This window comes from Balaenoptera acutorostrata, chromosome 16 (assembly GCF_949987535.1).
Source record: "Balaenoptera acutorostrata chromosome 16, mBalAcu1.1, whole genome shotgun sequence".
NCBI lineage: Eukaryota > Metazoa > Chordata > Mammalia > Artiodactyla > Balaenopteridae > Balaenoptera > Balaenoptera acutorostrata.
Genome location: NC_080079.1, coordinates 48355860 through 48374746, shown reverse-complemented (window position 1 = coordinate 48374746; position 18887 = coordinate 48355860).

The following is an 18887-nucleotide window of genomic DNA, read 5'->3' as shown; positions in this document are numbered from 1 at the left end:
CGTTCTGCAACAAGAGAAGCCACCGCAATGAGAAGCCCGCGCACTGCAACCAAGAGTAGCCCCCGCTCGGCGCAGCTAGAGAAAGCCCACGTGCAACAATGAAGACCCAACGCAGCCAAAAATAAATTAATTAATTAATTAAATTTTAAAAATAAAATAAAATAAAAATGAAGGAATCATTATTTAAATATATATACATATCCAGATTTGTGGGATGCCACTAAAGCAGTACTGAGGGGGGAACATTATAACACTAAACATTAGAAAAGAACAAAGGTCTCAAATCAATGACCTCAGTTTCCACCTTAAGAAACTAGAAAAAGAAGATCATATTAAAGCCAAAGCAGAAAAAAGGAAATAAGATCAATGAAGAAATCAATATGACTGAAAAAAAAAAAAGAAAATCAATGAAATCAAAATCTGGTTCCCTGAGAAGACCAACAAACTTGATAATCTTCTAGCCAAACTGATCAGAAAAAAAATAAAGACACAAATTGCCAATGTCAGAAATTAGACAGGCGATACCACTAAAAATTCTACACATATTAAAAGGACAATAAGAGAATATTATGAACAACTTTATGCCAATAAATTCACAACTTAGGTGAAATTGACAAATTCTAGACAAATTTTGGTTGCATTTTTGCTGTCTCCTACCCTCTTTTGACTTCTAAATGTTGGAGTGCACAAGAGTCCCATCTTGGCAATCTTCTCTTTTCAGTCTACTTTCATTTTCAATATGATCTCATCTAATCCTGTCTCTTTAAACACCATCTAAATGCTGATGACTCCCTGATTTTTTCCTCCAGGCTGACCTGTCCCCTGAGCCCCAAACATGTATATTCACTTTCTACTCAACAGCACCACGATAATATCCTATCTGCATTTCAAATTTAAAAGTTCAAAACAAATATCTTGATTTCCTCCTACTCACATACAGAACTAGTCCCTCCCTCAGGCTTCCCCATCTCAATAAATGCAACGACACTTCTTCCAATGTCTTGGGCTAAAACCCAAGGAATCATCTTTAATTCCACTCCAACAACAAGTACTCTCTACTTTCAAAACATACATTGAATCTAATCTCCTCTCCGTCTCCACCACTACTGCCCTGGTACAAGTCACCATATCTTCTCTGGACTTCTGCAGTAGCCTCCTAATTAAAATCCCTGCCTACACTCTCGCTCAGCCTCTACCATTTATCCTAATGGCGTAAATATTGAGTGTTCACAGATTATCTGTGTGCTCCCTCACACTTTCCAGCACCCTTGTAGTTCAGCCTATCTGACCCACCTCAGCCACCATGGGAAGGGCTTCAAACTAAGGGAGCAATTGGAAGAAAAGGGAAGGGTACCGGTCTAAGTGAATGAAAAGCAGATGAAACAAGAAGGGAAAAGGTGAGCCCAAATAATTGGAGTTCCTGGTCAGAGAGTGGGAGCGGGGGTTATAGTGGGATAGCACCAGTTCGAGGGAGCTGATAGCAACAGCCGTGAGTTTGAGCACCACCAGGTGGTGTAGGTGGGAGCCCCTGGGGCCTAGGAAGTCAGGTGTTGTGAGGCCGTAAGGAGGATTACATTCTTCCCTGAGTATTCCTGCCTCCCCTTGCCCAGACCTTTCTCACTGTGTGCTGTAGCCTCACAGAAGGAGGGACGGCCACAAACAGATTATAAAAAGGGACCCTCTCCTAGCTTTGAATTTCAAAGCTAAGAAGGCCCTTCGGTGGCATAGACCATGGATTTGGGAGAAAAACATGATGAATGAGAATAGGGATACCACCCACCTTGCTCTGCCACCTGTCTCCCACCAACTGGAAAACCATTCCCTAGGCTATCAGGAGAGGGGATTTGGGGGTGGGGGGTTGGAGGGACAATGAGAGTGTAAATTTGGGTGGGTCTCAAAGAGACTGGTCATGCAGGTTGTCCCCAGGCTGATCCTGAAGTACGTGTCAGAATCCAGATGAGTCTGTGGGATCTATGAGAAGAAGCAAGCTATGCCTGCCTCCTGGGTGAGACCTGGGAGAAGCAGCAGGGGTAGTCCTAGAGGGACAGGCTCTCGGTCAGTAATGACAGTGCTTCCTGTCATATCTCCAAGGACCAGTGGAGTGTAAGGTTTGCACTATCACCTCCCATCACAGCCCTTCTGCGTACGAACAACCCCAGCTCAGTAGCTTACAGCAAAAAGCATTTATTTCTCTCTCTGCACGGTGAGCAACTCAGCTGGGATTGGCGGAGGGTGGCTCCAGGCTGGGACCAGCACGACTGGGGCACGACTTTCTCGAGGCATAGGGCAGAAGCACAAGATTCTAAATCGCATCACACAAGTACACCAAAGCCTCTGATCACAGTTCCACCGGCCAAAGCAAGTCACACGGCCAAACCCCATTCCAGCGGGGCAGAGAGGTTCACTCTGCCCATGGCGAACCATGGCAAGAACGGACGGAGGGAAGATGGTGCATCAACAGTACCATCCATCTTGTCGATCCCACTAACTGGCGGGACTGTGTGACGAGACAGTGTATCACACTTGTGTTGATACAAGCACGTGGCTCAGTGCCTGGCTCACAGTGTGTTAGTGAAGGTAAAAGATACTTTCAGGCAAAGACAAAAAAGCCCTGTTTCCTTGCCCCAATCTGACCGCCACATTTGGAAGACTCACTTCCCCACGGCCCCTTGTGATGGTTAATTTTATGTGTCAACTTGGCTACGCTATGGTGCCCAGATGTGTGGTCAAACCACTGTCTAGATGTTGCTTTGAAGGTATTTTTCAGATGAGCTTAGCATCCAGATCAGTAGACTTTTGAGTAAAGAGGATTACCCTCCATTCCGTGGGTGGGTCTCATCAGCGGATTGAAGGTCTTCAGAGAAAAAGATCAAGGTCCCCCAGGGAAGAAGGAATTCTGCCTCCAGTCTTTGGACTCAAGCTGCAACATCAACTCTCCACTTGGTCTCCAGTCTGCCAGCCTGCCCTGTAGATTTTGGACATGCCAGTTGACCTTCTCAAGGCAGAAGGCAGGGGCAGGAGACTCTAAGCCACACCACCACAATCACATGAGCCAATTCCTTAAAATTAATCTCTCGTTCCCTCTCTGTATATATACACATCCTACTGGTTCTATCTTTCTGAAGAACCCTGACTAATACATCCATCAAGTAATTTGTCCATTGAGGCCCAACCTCTGACCTCCCACAGGGTCACACTTTTCCCAGGGACCTGAAGCCTGGGCAGGGAATGATCTATGCATGGTCATGGGTCAAAGAGGAAAAGGTCAGGTCGCCTTCCAGAAACCTCAGAGCACAGAAGTGTCCCAGACCAAATCCTCACTGAGATGGTTGGCTTGCTGGCTGCTTTGATCCCAAGCCATTTTTTAAACACACCAGCACTTCTTCAACTTTAATCCCTTAAAATGATCCTCAGGAGGAGTAAAAAGGCTGAGTGGTAAAAGTTTGGAAGACATTGGATAAGCTCATGAAAATTTCCAAGAAGTTCTGCAGTAAAATACAAAACTATTATTACAGTAATAATAACAAAACCCCCCAAAGCCACACCTGTTTTACTTTGTTTAATGTAGCCCAAATGCTGCCCTTTATCCTCAATCTGAAATACCTGCAGAAAATGATGTGCTCAATGCCAGAAATCAAAGAGCTTGGGGGAATTAGAAGTTAGGCAAACCAAGGTCAGATTTCAATCACTAAATAGTTTGGTATTGGACGTCAGCATTTCCCCAAGCCCGAATGAAAGAACGATCCTTCTTGCTATGAGAGATCCCAGGGAAATGCCTTGGATGTGGCCGGTACTGCTGAACATAGTTGGGAAGTTATTATCCCTCTCCTGGGGACAGAGGAACTGTCTCCTTGTCCCTCAGCAAGCACACCGAGACCTCTGTGTGTCTTCCAAAAGAAAAGTGGTCTAGGAATCTGCTCTGAGAGAGGAGGACATCTATCTTCTGTCTCAAGCAGGTGTTTGAAAGCCTCTTTCTCTTTTTAATTGAAGTATAGTTGATTTACAATGTTGTGTTAATTTCAGATGTACAGCAAAATGATTCAGTTATGCATACATACATATATATAATATATATATTATTTTTCCTTATAGGTTATTACAAAATATTGAATATAGTTCCCTCTGCTATACAGTATGTCCTTGTTGGTTATCTATATATATATATGTGTGTGTGTACACACACACACACACACACACACACACACACACACACACACATATATATATAAAACTCCTAATTTATTCCCCGCTTTCCCCTTTGGTAACCATAAGTTTGTTTTCTATGTCTGTGGGTCTATTTCTGTTTTGTATATAAGTTCATTTGTATCATGTTTTTAAGATTCCACATATAATGAAAGCCTCTTTCTTTAAAAAATCCTTCTTGTTTTGTTTATGGACCAGTTTGAGTCAATTATATATAATAAAGACATGCATAAGTCATTTTTAAAAATCCTGCCTGCTTAATCTTTTGATATATGCCTTAATAAATAAATTGGGGAGGGGGGGAATTTGTCTCTTTATACCCCAAATAGGACTAAGGAAATGTTTTATACCTGTCACAGTAGACACACAATGTTGCCCCAGAGAAGGTGATAGAGGTCAGAACGTTCCCATCTTCTGTTGAAACCTTTTGTTGCCCAAAACTGAAATGTTGATGCCGTCAGAGGGAGAACATGTCATTCTCAAGAGTGACCAGACAGTGGCAGCAAAGACCAGTAATGGAATCATCCAGGCCAGTGCAGTCTCTCGACCAGCAACCTGTTTAGCAAACATATAAGATAATTTCAGGCCAGAGCAAAGCCCTGCTGAGATCTTGTTAGAAATACAAATCCCAAACCCACTGAATCAGAAACTGCTGGTGATGGGGTCCAGGACTCTGCATTTTACCAAGCCTTCCAGATGATTCTTGTACCTGCTCAGGACACCCTGCAGCCAAGCCCCGGTCAGTTTTCTCTGAAATTAGCAGGCACTACTGTAGGAATTGATTACATGTTTCTTTATTTCACCAAACAGCTTCTGCCTAGCCAATAAACGGCTTATTTTTGAAAGAAATAAAATGTGGCTGACTCTACGTCAGACTTGGAAGCCTGCGCTTTAAACCTTGTCTCCAGCTCTGGCACAGGGATGGGTGGGTCACAGCCCTGTGTCTACAAGAATAGCTCCCAGGCCAGCCACTCTCATCCCCTTGTCCTCCTGGCCTGGGCACTGCGGCTGCCCAGCTTAACCTCCATCTCCTGCCTCAATGCTTCTCACACTGATTACCTGCAGGTAGCATCTTCCCCGTTTGTCTTGGTTCTCCTCTTGGAAAAGAACCCTGTGATCAACCCCAGGAAGCAGGATCTGCATTCCTGGGTCCCACCCTCCCCCCCACTCCCGGCCCGGGTGCTGGAGTTCGGATGTTGTACCTCCTGGAACTCCCTCTTTCCATAGTTTCCCAGTCGGTAAATTAGAGGGAACACCCAGACCTGGCCCTCTTCTTTCACCAGGTCAGCCCTGGTTTCTCCTGTGAAAGCCTGGGCAGCACTCACAGTCACACCCCATGAGGGTATTGCACGAGCAATGAGTGGAGGGAGGTGATGAGATGGACATGATATTGCCCACAGAGCCTTGGAACAAGGTCTGGGCGCAGCAGCTGAAAGAGCAGGGACTCCGGAAGAAGACAGACCCGTTCCAGGCTCGGCACCCCCGCTTTCTGCAGGGTCTGCACAGATCACCAAGTCTTGCCGAGCCTCAATTTCTAATCTGTGAAATGGAGCTAAAATTGCATTCCTCACAGGTTCACTGTACTATCAAGCAGTGCCTAGTACGGTATGTAATACCTACTAGGCTCTCTGCATATGGAGATAGTCTTCCTTTCCCACAGGAAGTAATGAGCTTCCTGTGCCGGGAGGTATGTAAACAAATATCGATGCCCATTTTGTCAGAGACATTTGTTAGGAGCAAAGACGACAAGCTTAAATGCTTACAGGATGCCGGAGACTAACAGAAGTTTGTACAGTAGCCAGATGGGGCCTGTGAGAGGCTGGGGACCGCATGGCCTGTCTGTACGGGAACGCTGCTACTTGGCTCAGTGGGCTGCTGCCCACGGAAAAGAAGGCCCTGAGTCATCAGACTTTCTAGTTTTTTGAGAGAAATTGGAAATACAGATGTATACATGAAGCCCAGGCTATGGCCTTCACACTTGAGGGCTACAGCAGAGGGGCTTCATGCCCTGGGGCACTCACAGCTGTGCCAAGCTGAAACCATCACCCTCGGAGGCCTTCCCGGAGGGAGGGCCTGGTCCCTAGTCAGCAGACCTGGCTTTGCATCTTGGCACCATGAGACCTTGCACCCTATGGTAACCAACACGAGCCTCTTCTTCTCCATCTGTTAAATGGGGCAGGTAATAACATTTACCCTGCCCGTCTTTAGTGGGGGTTGAGTGAAACTGCATGTGGGAAAGGGCTTTGAGACCTCACTGTTAATCAGTGATAACAAAGCCCATGTGGGGACTTCCCTGGAGGTCCAGTGGTTAAGACTTCGCCTTCCAATGCAGGGGGTGCAGGTTCGATCCCTGGTCGGGAGCTAAGATCCCACATGCCTCCAGGCCAAAAAACCAAAACATAAAACAGAAGTAATATTGTAACAAATTCAATAAAGACTTTAAAAATGGTCCACATAAAAAGCTTAAAACAAAAAAAGCCCATGTGATAAAGACTGCTAGGGATGCACCACCATAGCCCAACAAAATTGTTAGTTAATTTGCTGCAAATAAGGAGACTGCCTGCCGTGGGTAGGGAACTGTGGGTGTCCAATCAGAGGAGTGGCAGGGCTACTGGAGAGTTTGGGGGAAGGGCAGAGCATAGGAACACATCTAGATGAAGCAGTGTTTTAGACCCAGCTAAGACAGAGCAAGGCTGTGTGTAAAGGGGTCTTCTCCAAGAGGTGGACCTGGGGTCCTGTTTCCTTAGAAACTACAAAGATAAGATCATATGGGATGATGTGTCTGATAACCCTCACCTGGGGCTCTGCACCTGGGTTGGAGATGCAGACTGGTTCTCTGAGCCACAGCAACCCCCTGGCGTGGGTCCTCCTGTGAGGACTAGGATGTCCCATTCTTGCTCATGACTCCGAACAGCCAAGTGTGTGGCCATCTGCAATTTTAGAGAGCTGGTTTCTCAGCACCACATCCCCGACGTCCCTGACGTGGTGTAATAACAATAGTAGGTGCCCCTCCAGCACTGCACAAGTTCAGAGCCTGTTATTGAAACCAGAGAGCCTGCCCTTGAGCCCCAGCTCTGCCACTTCTTAGTTCTGCCACCACTACATTTATCAGAACCTCAGTTTGGGGACAAATACAGACCCATAATCCCTAATCTGCCATTTCAAAATCTAAAAAGCACTAAATGCCAAAAGGTGGTTTAGAACTCATGTGGCTGCAAAATCTGTCTTTACCTAACTCTTTGGGTGGCAAAACCTGTCTGAACTGACATGAGTCTTTTTCTGTTTCTTATGATCTCTATTGATGCTGCAACATGTGAATATTCATACACATCTCTGCAGAAAATACTGATACATTGGATTATAGGGTGCTCCCCCAGACCCTGCTGGAAAGTTAGAAAAGATACAGTACATGCATTATCTTCTTTTGTTAAAATAGGAAAGATTTTCAATTCCAAAAACCCTAAGGCCTCAGGGTTTCAGAAAAGGATTTGCAGATCTTTAGTAGCCAGCTCACAGGGCGGCTGGAGGAGTAAATGTGGAGCCGGGTGGAAAGTTGCTCTGTGTAGAGCACACGGCAAGTACTCGGTGATGCAGCCATGAGGATTGCGGCTGTATGCTGGTGACACCTTCCTCCCCCGCCCCCCCGCCACTTCCCTTCCCCAGGTCTCACCTCCTTCCTCAGGGCCCCTGGGCACTTTGCCCTCTCCCCAGCCCCAATACCTCCTCTAGGCATTGCCAATTCTGAGGCTGTCCTCATGGGGTGAGCCCCCCTTCCCAGGACAGACGAGGTATGGCCCTCCCGTCCACCAAGATGCCCCCAGAGCCCATCCTACATCTCACCTCAAGCCTTCAGCCAGGCCTTCCAGATTCAGAGCAAGGCCAAAGCAACTCTGCTCGGCAGCTTTCTCCCCTCCCCCCCTCCCAGCTGATTGCCACACTCCACTTCTCTTGCTGAAGAACCAATTAAAAGGGAAGGCCTCCCAAAGGATTCACTGTGTCACTCGTCTCTCCATCAGTCAAGGGCAGAACCTGCTTGTCCAGTTCCACACGACTTGATGCCTGCGTTACTCAGAACCCTGGGAGGCATGGAGACTTCTCAGCAGCTCCTGTGTCTCCTGGGGTTTCCAGGCCTCCTGAATGAGCCATTCATAGACCCTCTGGGCTCCTCCACCCTGATCTGGCAGCTGGAGGACACAGCCTCGCCCAGTGAGTGAAGCTGGGATGCACATCTCCTGGGGCTGGCTGCCGTGGGTGGTAGTCTCCACCCATGAGGTGCGATCTCTGATTTTCACCAAGACAGAGCCCACCCAGGCTTCACCCTGGCAGCTTTCAGTTCTGCTCGGGCCTGGTCCTGACCAGCTCCCTTCTAAGGGCCGGCGGCCAGCTCTCTGCTGATGCAGGCTTCCAGCCCCAGTGGTCTTGAGCAGGGCAGGAGGTGCTCAGGAATCAAGGAGTGAGAGCCACAGGCTCTAAGACAGAAGGACACAGATCTCCCAGGCCGAGAGGCCCTGGGGACAATCTCAATGAAGACTTGTCCCTGGATAAGCTGAAGGGAAGTCTGGACCACCAGTGACTATGGGGACAGAGGGCAGTTTCCCTGGGCTAAGCTCACGGCTCAGGACACTTGGGCTGTGTCTCGGCACATTAAGAGTCCCAGCAACGGGTGGATGCCATTAACCCTCTCCCCTCCTGCTTCTCTTCTCAAAGTCACACGTCATCAGCTCACCGTAGCCCTTCCTTCACCACCTGGCTCTACGGACGACTCCTCCAAGTTACACTTTCCTCAAACACGCCCTCCACCTCTGGGCTTTCCTGAAGCCTGGCTTTTCTCCAGGGACACCATCTCTTTCCCACCCTCCCTCTGGATTAATTCAACAGCCACTCAAAAGCCTTGGAGTGCCAGTGCCTGCCACCTCCATTGCCCCCACCCTCACCTCCCAGGACACTTCAGGGCTCCCTATCAGAGGGACCATGTACTCAGCCCTTGCTACAGGCTGTGCATTGTCACCTGAACTGCAGCTGAGGCAGAGAATGGCTGGGAGGTCTCCCATGCGTTAACACCCTGCTGGGGGGCAGTGGAAAGATTCTCCCTCCACTCCCAGCCCTCCCCAAAGAGCAGCAGAGGGGTCAGACACCAGGACGCACCCCCATGCTTCCCCATCCTCAGCTCCTCCCTCCACTCCAGCTGAGCAGCCAGGGCTGGGCCCCAGGCGGGGGCAGGGGGGGCGGTTAGGTGCTGGTAGGGGAAAGTGTGGCTGGCTTCTCTCTTTCTAGTTAACATTCAACTCTGCACCCTGGCCTTGTTTCCCTTTCCGTGTGCCCTCCTGGGCATCCATTCCAAGGAAGGGAGACAGACAGTAAACATAATCTATAAACTGTGCATATGGGGACAGGTACATTGGAAAAAATAAAGCAGCTAGGGAGGGATAAGAAGTACTGGGGTGCGATTTTAAGCAAGGTGGCCTGGGAAGGCTTCATTAATGGGTGCGGATGGGAGAAAGAGGAGGGAATGAGACCTGCAGATGAATTACTTGCCAGGCAGAGGGGAGAGCAGGTGCAAAGGACCTGAGGTGGGTAGAGCAGGCACACAGAGGACCTGCCAGCTTTGGCGAGGGTGGGGTCTAGACCAGAGTGCCTGGAGGCCGCCGGGAGGGCAGGAGGCCCACATCTAATCATCAAAGGACAGTAATTAAACAAGATGACGTAGTTCCCAGGTTAGCTTGTTAGTTGTTTAAGGTAATAAACCCGGGTGTTGTCAGGGTGAAAAGAGGTACCCTCACAGTGGGAATGGAGGCCACATCATGCTTTTAGAAAGCCATTTGGCTGTATGAGTTGAGACATAAAAATGGTCCTATCATTTGGACCAGTCATTCCACATCCGCGACTGTATCCTTGAGAAAAATCCCAAACATGGGGATCTTTATATTGCTCCCTTCAATTAGCCGTGAAAAGCCAGTTGGCTCCCTGGGGCCCTGGCACACTGCCCCACCCAGTCCCAGGGCTCTGCACCCCAGCACACCCCACCCCTACCCACGACGCCCTGACCTGGCTTCCCACCTGGAACCCCTGCCTCAGAGTGTGATGTTGGTCTCCTCCCCCCGCACCGCATGGGTCAGGGTGTGCCTACCCCACCCCCTCCTTCCCGTCACTAGAGGAAGGACAGGGGCTTTCTGAGCCCATCAACTGTGCAGACTAAACACTCCACAGGGGAGGCTGGAATTTGCTCAATATCTGGGGTCAGACGAGACGAACGTTCCAGGTCATGCTGTCTGCTACCAGATGGCATCTGAGAAGTTCACGGGAAGAAATGGTGCCCGTCCACCTGTCACTTATTCATTTACAAACCCACGGACAGTCCATCCTGTACCAGCCTGGACAGTCATGGAGCCTGCCAATGGTCCAGCCCCCGGCTGAGGCCTCACAGCCCAGAGGAGACAGGCACATTCCTTATGAGGGGTGCACACACGTGTCATCAAGAATTCGTTTTGAAACTAGCTTTAAATGGAGTTCAATTAATAGCATCTTAATTACCTGGGAAAACAGTGCTCTGGTTAGTTTCTTGATACAAAGCTGATCATGCTTTCAACTGAGTCAGACGATCTTCCCCGCAGTCGGGGGCCCGGTCTCCACACCCACATGGGGAGAGGTCTCCACACACCTGCATTCATGTCTCTGGCTATGAAGTCTCTGTGTCCCTGTCCGTGTCACCATCTGGAGCTCCAGGGCTACGCAGGGGATTCCCCTCCCGCACTCAGACAGCCCTGAGTCAGGACTCACTATGGAACTTGACTCAGGTGGTCGGGATGGCCAGAGTTAGTGTCAGTCAGAGGTGTTCTGGGCCACCTTCCTGTGCCCCAGGGGGCCAGTTCTTTTCATCAAGATATAAGGTTTTTCTCCAGAACCTCCCACGACATCACCAGAAGTTTGGGGGTTGGAATCCCCAGCTTAGTAACCTAGACTTTCTTCGTCTCAGGGCCCCATCTTGTCACATGTCCACAGCACAGGCCCCCAAAGTTCTTCAGTTGTACTTTAATATCTTTGTGCCTCAACAAGAAAGGGTCAGAGCTCCGCTCACTTTCCTCCCCACAAATGCCTCCAAAAAAAAAGCCACTTTTTATTTGTTTGCTCCACAACCATGGTGCCAGGTGCTGGGGACACAGTGGTGACAGATCTGAGAGGGTCACGGCTCGTGCATGAGAAGCATTAACTGTTGTCGGTGCACCGTCATGGGCAGGACCGGGGGCGTTGCTGTCCTGCAGTTGGCTGTATGCTTCGCAGCCCTGTTCACATGTCCACCAGCCCTCCCTCACACCCTGCTCTCCCTGGTCCCAGATCCCACTACCCGCACTTCAGCACAAGCTAACTGCCCCCTCACCCCTGGAGGTACAGCCATAGCTCGACCTCGGAGGGGAGGGGAGCACTCCAGCTCTTTTTTTCCTTCTGGCCACTTCCGAAGGGTGTGTAGGGAGCTGGAAGCCACCTCTGCAGCAGGCTCACTGTGGCCTCTTGTCCTACCAGAACCTCGAGCCCCGATCAATCATCAAAGCCACATTTGTGGGCGTTGGGAGCATGGGCTCTGGGGCCGCCTACCTGGGTTCAAACCCTGGCTCTGTTTCTCCCAGGCTGTGTGACCGCGAGTGAGTTATTTCATCTCTCTGTATCTCAGAGTCATCAGATATACATGGGAGAGAATCATAGTATCAACATGATAAGGCTGTTGTCAGGAAGAAGTGAGCCAGCCAAGCTTTACAAGTTGCAAGTCACCAACAATTTTCTGGTTATAAATCCAGGTTAGTGGGTTATGACCAGCATTTAACATAAATATAGTGGAAACAAGAGCATGTCTCACTTCGGAGGTATCGATACACACATCTGTATGTGCATGTGGCACAAACCATCCCCAGATGTTTTTCTGCCTGTGAGGCACCATTGTGGGCTTTGGAGATGTTAGATAGATTAAATACAAGTCAAGGTGGGGGGAAGACATGCAATCCAAGCCTGGAAGCCATCCTGCAAGTGCTAGGTTTGAGGTGTGTGCACGTGGGCCAGGAAGCTCCCAGTGGTGAGTAACTTATTCTGCTGGGAAAGAAAACACGGATGACAGTGCAACATGGCATGGCAGGACCCTGGTGTCCTGGACAGGTAGCTGTGCATGTGTGGCAAGCAGTGCCAAGAGAAGCAGCACGGGGAGGAGCTGGAGTCACACACCGAGGGCCTTGAAAGCCAAGGTTACCTTTTGAATTTGACCCTAGGCAATGGGAATTTAAAGCAGGATGACCGATTTAACAAATATCTATTGAGTGCCTACTATGGGGAAGATTTATGTTGTAAAAAGTTGACTGTGAGAGCAGCTTGGGGGGTCAGGAGCTAGTGGCAATACTGAAGGTGGGGGATCTGCCACGAGGCTACTGCAATAGTCCTAGCATGAGATAATAAGGACAGAGGTCAGAATGTCTGGAGAAGGAGGAGTCAGGTACAGCCTCTGTATCTGGGTCTGTGAGGTCCCCAACATCCAGAGGAGGATGGCAACTATGACCCTGCACACAGGTCAGGGGGAAAGAGCAGGGCTTTGGAGGTCACAGAGGAATTCCACAGCCCCCAAATGCACAGAAGTCACATGGCCAAATGGATAAATCCATGGGCATGAGTCAGACAGCCCTGTGACCATGGCACATTACTCAAGCCCCTGCATTGCCAATTTATAAAATGGGGCCAGCCCAGAAGAACACTTAGCTCACAGGGGTGTTATGGTTGAAAGCTAATAATGGTAAAAGCCTTCCACTGCGTCTGGCACAGGGCCAGGGGTCACACTAGGACTCCTTGCTGACCTCTCTTACATCACAGACATGCATAGAGAAGGTGTTGGCAGGCAGCCTGAGAAAGGACCAACTTCTAGCCACTTACACACAAGTCAGGGAAACGGGGCTGAGTTTGCAGCACCGCTGCCCTCTCCAGACCCATGTTCACAACTCAGACCCATCCCTCCCCAGTGACTTGGAGCCTCGGGATGGGGAGGGTGGGTACGTAGTATGCAGGCCCTGCACGGCCAGCCCTCTCGCCCGATGAGGGCTCCTTGCATCTTCATCACCCACACCTGGGTCCCCCTGAGAGGGAATCGGTTTTCAAAGGCTTCAAGACAGATGGTCTTGAACGTGTGACATTACCCAAGCACAGAGGGTTTCCCTGGTCCTCAGTGAAGATGGTCACTACATACACATTCAGAACAATTCACTCCAAAGCAAGCATCTCCCTTGGATTCTTCACTGAGCCCTTCTGTGTGCAGAGAGTGTGCCGGGTGCTGGGGAGGCAGCCCTGTGCAGCACGCATCTGCAAGGAACATCCTTCCGGGGTAATCCTCTGCCCTCCCTCCTGCTGGCTCCCAAGATTTCCCTGCCTCAAACCTACACTTTTCGGGTCTGACAATGGAAGTGACTCTGACTGATCAGTGCTCACTTTTTGGTTCAAGACAAGCCTCCAAAACCAGGAGAGCTGGCTGGCAGCCTTCATCGATCTTGGTTTTCCCAACAGAACCAACTCCGAATGTAAAATAAAGAGTTTCCCTTAACTATCTTTTGCCTACTAGACTGGTCAACCAGGGAAGCTTTTCAGCGAGGCTGCATTGTCAATGTGCCTTAAAGCAAACCTGTTTCCTGGCTATCCCCAGGGTATATCTGGGGTATTTTTCAGGAACACTTAAGCTTTTCTCTAAGTGTCCCTCTATCCATTCCAGGCTCAACAGAATTTTGGCACAATGAGAAAGTCTAACCTTTTCAAAAGTGATAAACAGTTCTGTTCTTCCATTGCACAGTCATCTATTGGGTGTGTTGTGTACCAGGTGCTGAGCGCAACCCAGCCACCTCAGACACTTCCTGCAAGGACACACACCCTGGTAGAGGAAACAGGCACATGAACACATCCTCATGATACAGTATGACAAGTACAGTGATAGACACATGGAACTGACCCAAGGGAAAGAGAAATCAGTTTTATTTGGAAGGTGGGACAAAGAGGCTTGATTTTATCGTAAAAGATGAGTAGAAGTCACCTAGGTGGCTAGGGAGAGGTATATAATTAACAACAGCATCAACTTACTTCACAAGGAATCTCATTCCAACAGTACCAAACCCTGTGAGGCATTGTCAATGCACCCATTTTACAAATGTGTAAGTAAGGTTTGGAGAGGTTAAGTAATTTTTCACAAGGTCAGAGAGTTAGAAACTTGCAGAGGAGAGACAACTCTGTACAATTTTTTAAATGATGGAAACTAGATCCAGAGAATTTAAGAAAATTTGCTTAAGGTTAGACAGGTGATGGAATAGGAATCAAACCCAGTCATCATATTGAGACCATAGAGGTAGATGAATTATAGAGGACCTTTTATGTCAAGCTAAAGAATTTGGACTCTTTCCCATTGATGATGAAGAGGCTCTGAAGGGTTTTAATTGGTATGGCAACTTCACCACATCCACTCTAATTTATCCTGCCCAATAAGTATAACTGATAAATTCTAGTAGTGAAGAAGGAACACCAGTTTTAGCCACAATGGACATGTCCAGGGCAAAGATATTTTATTTAATGATGTTATTCTATTAAATGATGATATTCTATTTAATGAGAATTACTACAACTCAGGAAGAAAAAAGACAAAGACTCTAATAGAAAAATGGGGGAAGAAAGTAACAGCAATTTACAAAAAAGAAAATGCAAATGGCTAATACACATATGAAAAGGTAGTCAGCCAATTAATACAATAATGTAATTAAAACAATAATGAATACCATTTTTCTCCCATCAGATTGACAAAAGGGAAAAAGAAAAGAGCAAGTGTTAGCAAGGGTATGTAGGACTGTGTCCTCTTCTTTGTGAGGGTATACACTTATGCAGCCACTTTGGAGGGCAGTTTAGAAATTTCTTTTCAAATTTAAAAAGCACACAGATTGCTGGGATCTACCAAGTTGTTGGTGTATCTCTGGGGGAAGCACCTCCATACAAGCACAAGGAGATTCATTGCAACATTGTCACACCTAAAAATTAAACATAACCCAAATGTCCACCTAAGGAAATAGCTGTAAACACTGGGGTATGCTCATAACAAAAAATCATGTGCAACAGCTAAGAAAATCATGCTGTTTCTGTATAGACTAAAGTGGATACATTGTTGAGTGGAAAAGGAGAGAACTGCAGAATGATACATATATAACAACATTTATGTAGAAATATACTTATTTAAACACAGAGGCTGCTTATGTTACATTTTATATGGGTTCATAGATATGTATGGCGAGGGTTTAGAAAGGGCTTGGAAAATACATGTTAAAAACAGTAACAGTGGTAGTCTGAGAGGTAACAGAAGGGACCAGGGTTGGGGGCCAGAAAGAAACATTTATTTTTTTAATGACTTTTTTTTTTTTAAGATTGATTGATTGATTGATTGATTGATTGCTATGTTGGGTCTTCGTTTCTGTGTGAGGGCTTCCTCTAGTTGCGGCAAGCGGGGGCCACTCTTCATCGCGGTGCGCGGGCCTCTCACTATTGTGGCCTCTTTTGTTGCGGAGCACAGGCTCCAGACGCGCAGGCTCAGTAATTGTGGCTCACGGGCCTAGTTGCTCCGTGGCATGTGGGATCCTCCCAGACCAGGGCTCGAACCCGTCTCCCCTGCATTAGCAGGCAGACTCTCAACCACTGCGCCACCAGGGAAGCCCCCAGAAAGAACCATTTATAATGCCCTAATTTCTATGAGCAATCTCTGTGAGCAATTTCTATTTCTGTACTACTTATGTGATTAATTTTCATTTTAATAAATGTAGAGATGGATTTAAAAACCACTGACACATCAGTTCCCATGCAGTTTTATGGCCAGTGCTCTGCAGAATGCATAACAAGCAAAATCTTGTTATTAGACACCCAGACGCAGATCCTGCCTTCAAGGAGCTCTCAGGCTGGTGAGGGGGAACGGGTCCACCACCATGTGGGATTAATTCCTGATGAGGAGTAGATAATGCAAGGGGATTCATGCTGGGAGGAAAGGGAGGTTATTCACATTATTTCAGGAATCAGGAAAGCATGGCAACCAAGGAGAGGCAAAGCTGGGCATGGGCCAAGAGAACTTCCCGTTCAAAGTGGGACCCAGCAATCCCACTACTGGGCATATACCCAGAGAAAACCACAATTCAAAAAGACACATGCACCCTAATGTTCACTGCAGCACTATTTACAATAGCCAGGTCATGGAAGCAACGTAAATGCTCGTCAACAGACAAATGGATAAAGAAGATGTGGTACATATATACAATGGAATATTAGCCTTAAAAAGGAATGAAATTGGGTCATTTGTAGAGACGTGGATGGACCTAGAGACTGTCATACAGAGTGCAGTAAGTCAGAAAGAGAAAAACAAATATGGTATATTATCACATATATGTGGAATCTAGAAAAATGGTACAGATGAACCAGTTTGCAAGGCAGAAATACAGACACAGATGTAGAGAACAAACGTATGGACACCAAGGGGGGAAGCGGGGTGGGGGGTGGTGGTGGTGGGATGAATTGGGAGATTGGGATTGACATACATACACTAATATGTATAAAATAGATAACTAATAAGAACCTGCTGTATAAAAAATAAAATTAATTTTTTAAAAAAAGTGCAGAGGTGGGAGTTCCTGTGGCCATTAGGGAAGACAGGGAGAACGGGAGGTGGGGGGCAGGTTGTGGAAAGCCACGAAGCTGGGAGAAGAAGACGGACGAACCCTAGTCCCAGGCGTCAGGGGTCCCTGCAAGGTATGTTGGTCCCTGAGAATGTGCCTGAAACTTTACAGAGAAAAGAAGTTTGGCATCTGTGCAGGAGTGGGTTGGCCAGGTCAGGAGGCAAGGGACAAGTTGGAAGGTAATTGACTGCCCCAGTGCAAAGGAAGATGTGCAGTCTGTGCCAGGGGCAGGGGTGGTCTTGATGGAGGAGAGAGATGAACCTGAGAAACTCATTCGATTGGGGTGGGAAGTCAGTGGAGGGAGCAGAGACAAAGGGGATTTTGAGGCTCTGCTTCCACTCAGTGATTTACAGGAAAGCGGGTAGAGGCAGCCCCTTCTCTGGGAGCTATACAGAGGAGCTACAAGTCCCACACGCAGTGCAGGAGCTGCAGTCCCCTTCTTTTCCCATTGGAGCCCAGCTATGCTGTGCATAAGGCAAGTCTGGCCCCTAAGGACAGGCTGGCCAAGGGCAGGCAGGCAGGCACGTAGTCCTCCTGGCTTCCAGCCACCAGACTCACAGGCTTCCGGGAAAGGCTGACAGGGCCGCTCTGTTCCTTTGAATCTGAAAATATGTGGCTGGGGAAACCTAAATTAATTAAGTGATGCTGAGGCCCTGAGGTCCCCCCGGAGGAAGCACACAAGGGAGGGGGTGACGAGGGCAGGGTAAACTGCACCGCCCCCCGCCAGTATTGGAATCCAGAGAGGCTCATGAGCCTCATTGGAACGAAGCCGGCACTCAAGTGCTTTCTGGGAGACAAAGAAATAATAAATCAAGAGCAGGTGCCCTGCCCACACACTGCCACCACCAACATCAACCTGCTTCTCCACAGAAACATGGCCATTTCCCATCTCTGGGACCAGATGTCTCAGTGAAGCAACAAATGGCAAGGCCCTGGAATTGACCCGGTCCATGACCTTCTCAGAAAAGAGGCCATGATGGACTGAGGCCTCCCTCCAAAACAGCACCCCTCCATACACAACTCCTCCAGGACCCCCCTAAATACACACACACACACACACACACACACACACACACCAGACCTCACCCAGGCACAGGTGCAAGATGGCTATCCTTCCACCCCCTCCCCAAGCTGCAACATACCAGGACTCCACGAGTCCCCAGCAAGCTCCACTATGGCACTAGTCTGGTGTAGAAAAAAATTTTTTTTCCTAGCAGACTGAGGTCACAACTGTAGGCAATAGATAAAATGAGAAGGAAGATTGTCAGCCAGAAATCATCAACCTGTCTCTATCCATACAAAGCAATAATAATTAAGCTCCCACTAAGTGTCAGGCATTGAGTTAGATAGTTTCAAGTAAGTCATCTCATAATCTTCATTCATCCTGGAGCAGGACAGCATGGTGGCTGAGAGCCGGAGGGTGGAGCTAGCCTGCATATGAAGTCTGTCTCCACCACTTGTGAGCTCTGTGACTGTGGATGAATTACTATACCTTGGTGTCCTTACCTGCAAAAAGGTAGTATGAAGGTTGATAAAAGATTAAATGAATTAATGTTTGTAAAATGCTTAGAACAGTGCCTGGCACTTTATAAACACATCTATGTGTCTTATAAATAAGTTCCTTGCTTTACTCATTCCACTTACTAGATATGTACTCTCTAGTAATAGTTACTACATCTGGTTGAGAAAAGAGAGAAAAAATTGCTTTCATTTTCTCCAACAGAATTGGATGGGAAGTTCCCTCTTGCCTGCAACTTATGCTCAAATAGAGGAGTCTCTGGGAAGGAATTTACCAAGAGTTCTGGTGAAGAGGAAGCCACGGGTGCAGGAAGATGGAGGGTCCGGGCCCTTGAGGGAGGCTGGTTGGCAAGTTGCAAAGCCGGTACCAGCACCCTGGACAGCTCCCCGCAGGCCAGGGCCAGAATAGAGGTTGTTCCCCTCCTGCCAAGGCTCAGCTTTTTGCTGAGGCAAGGCGTC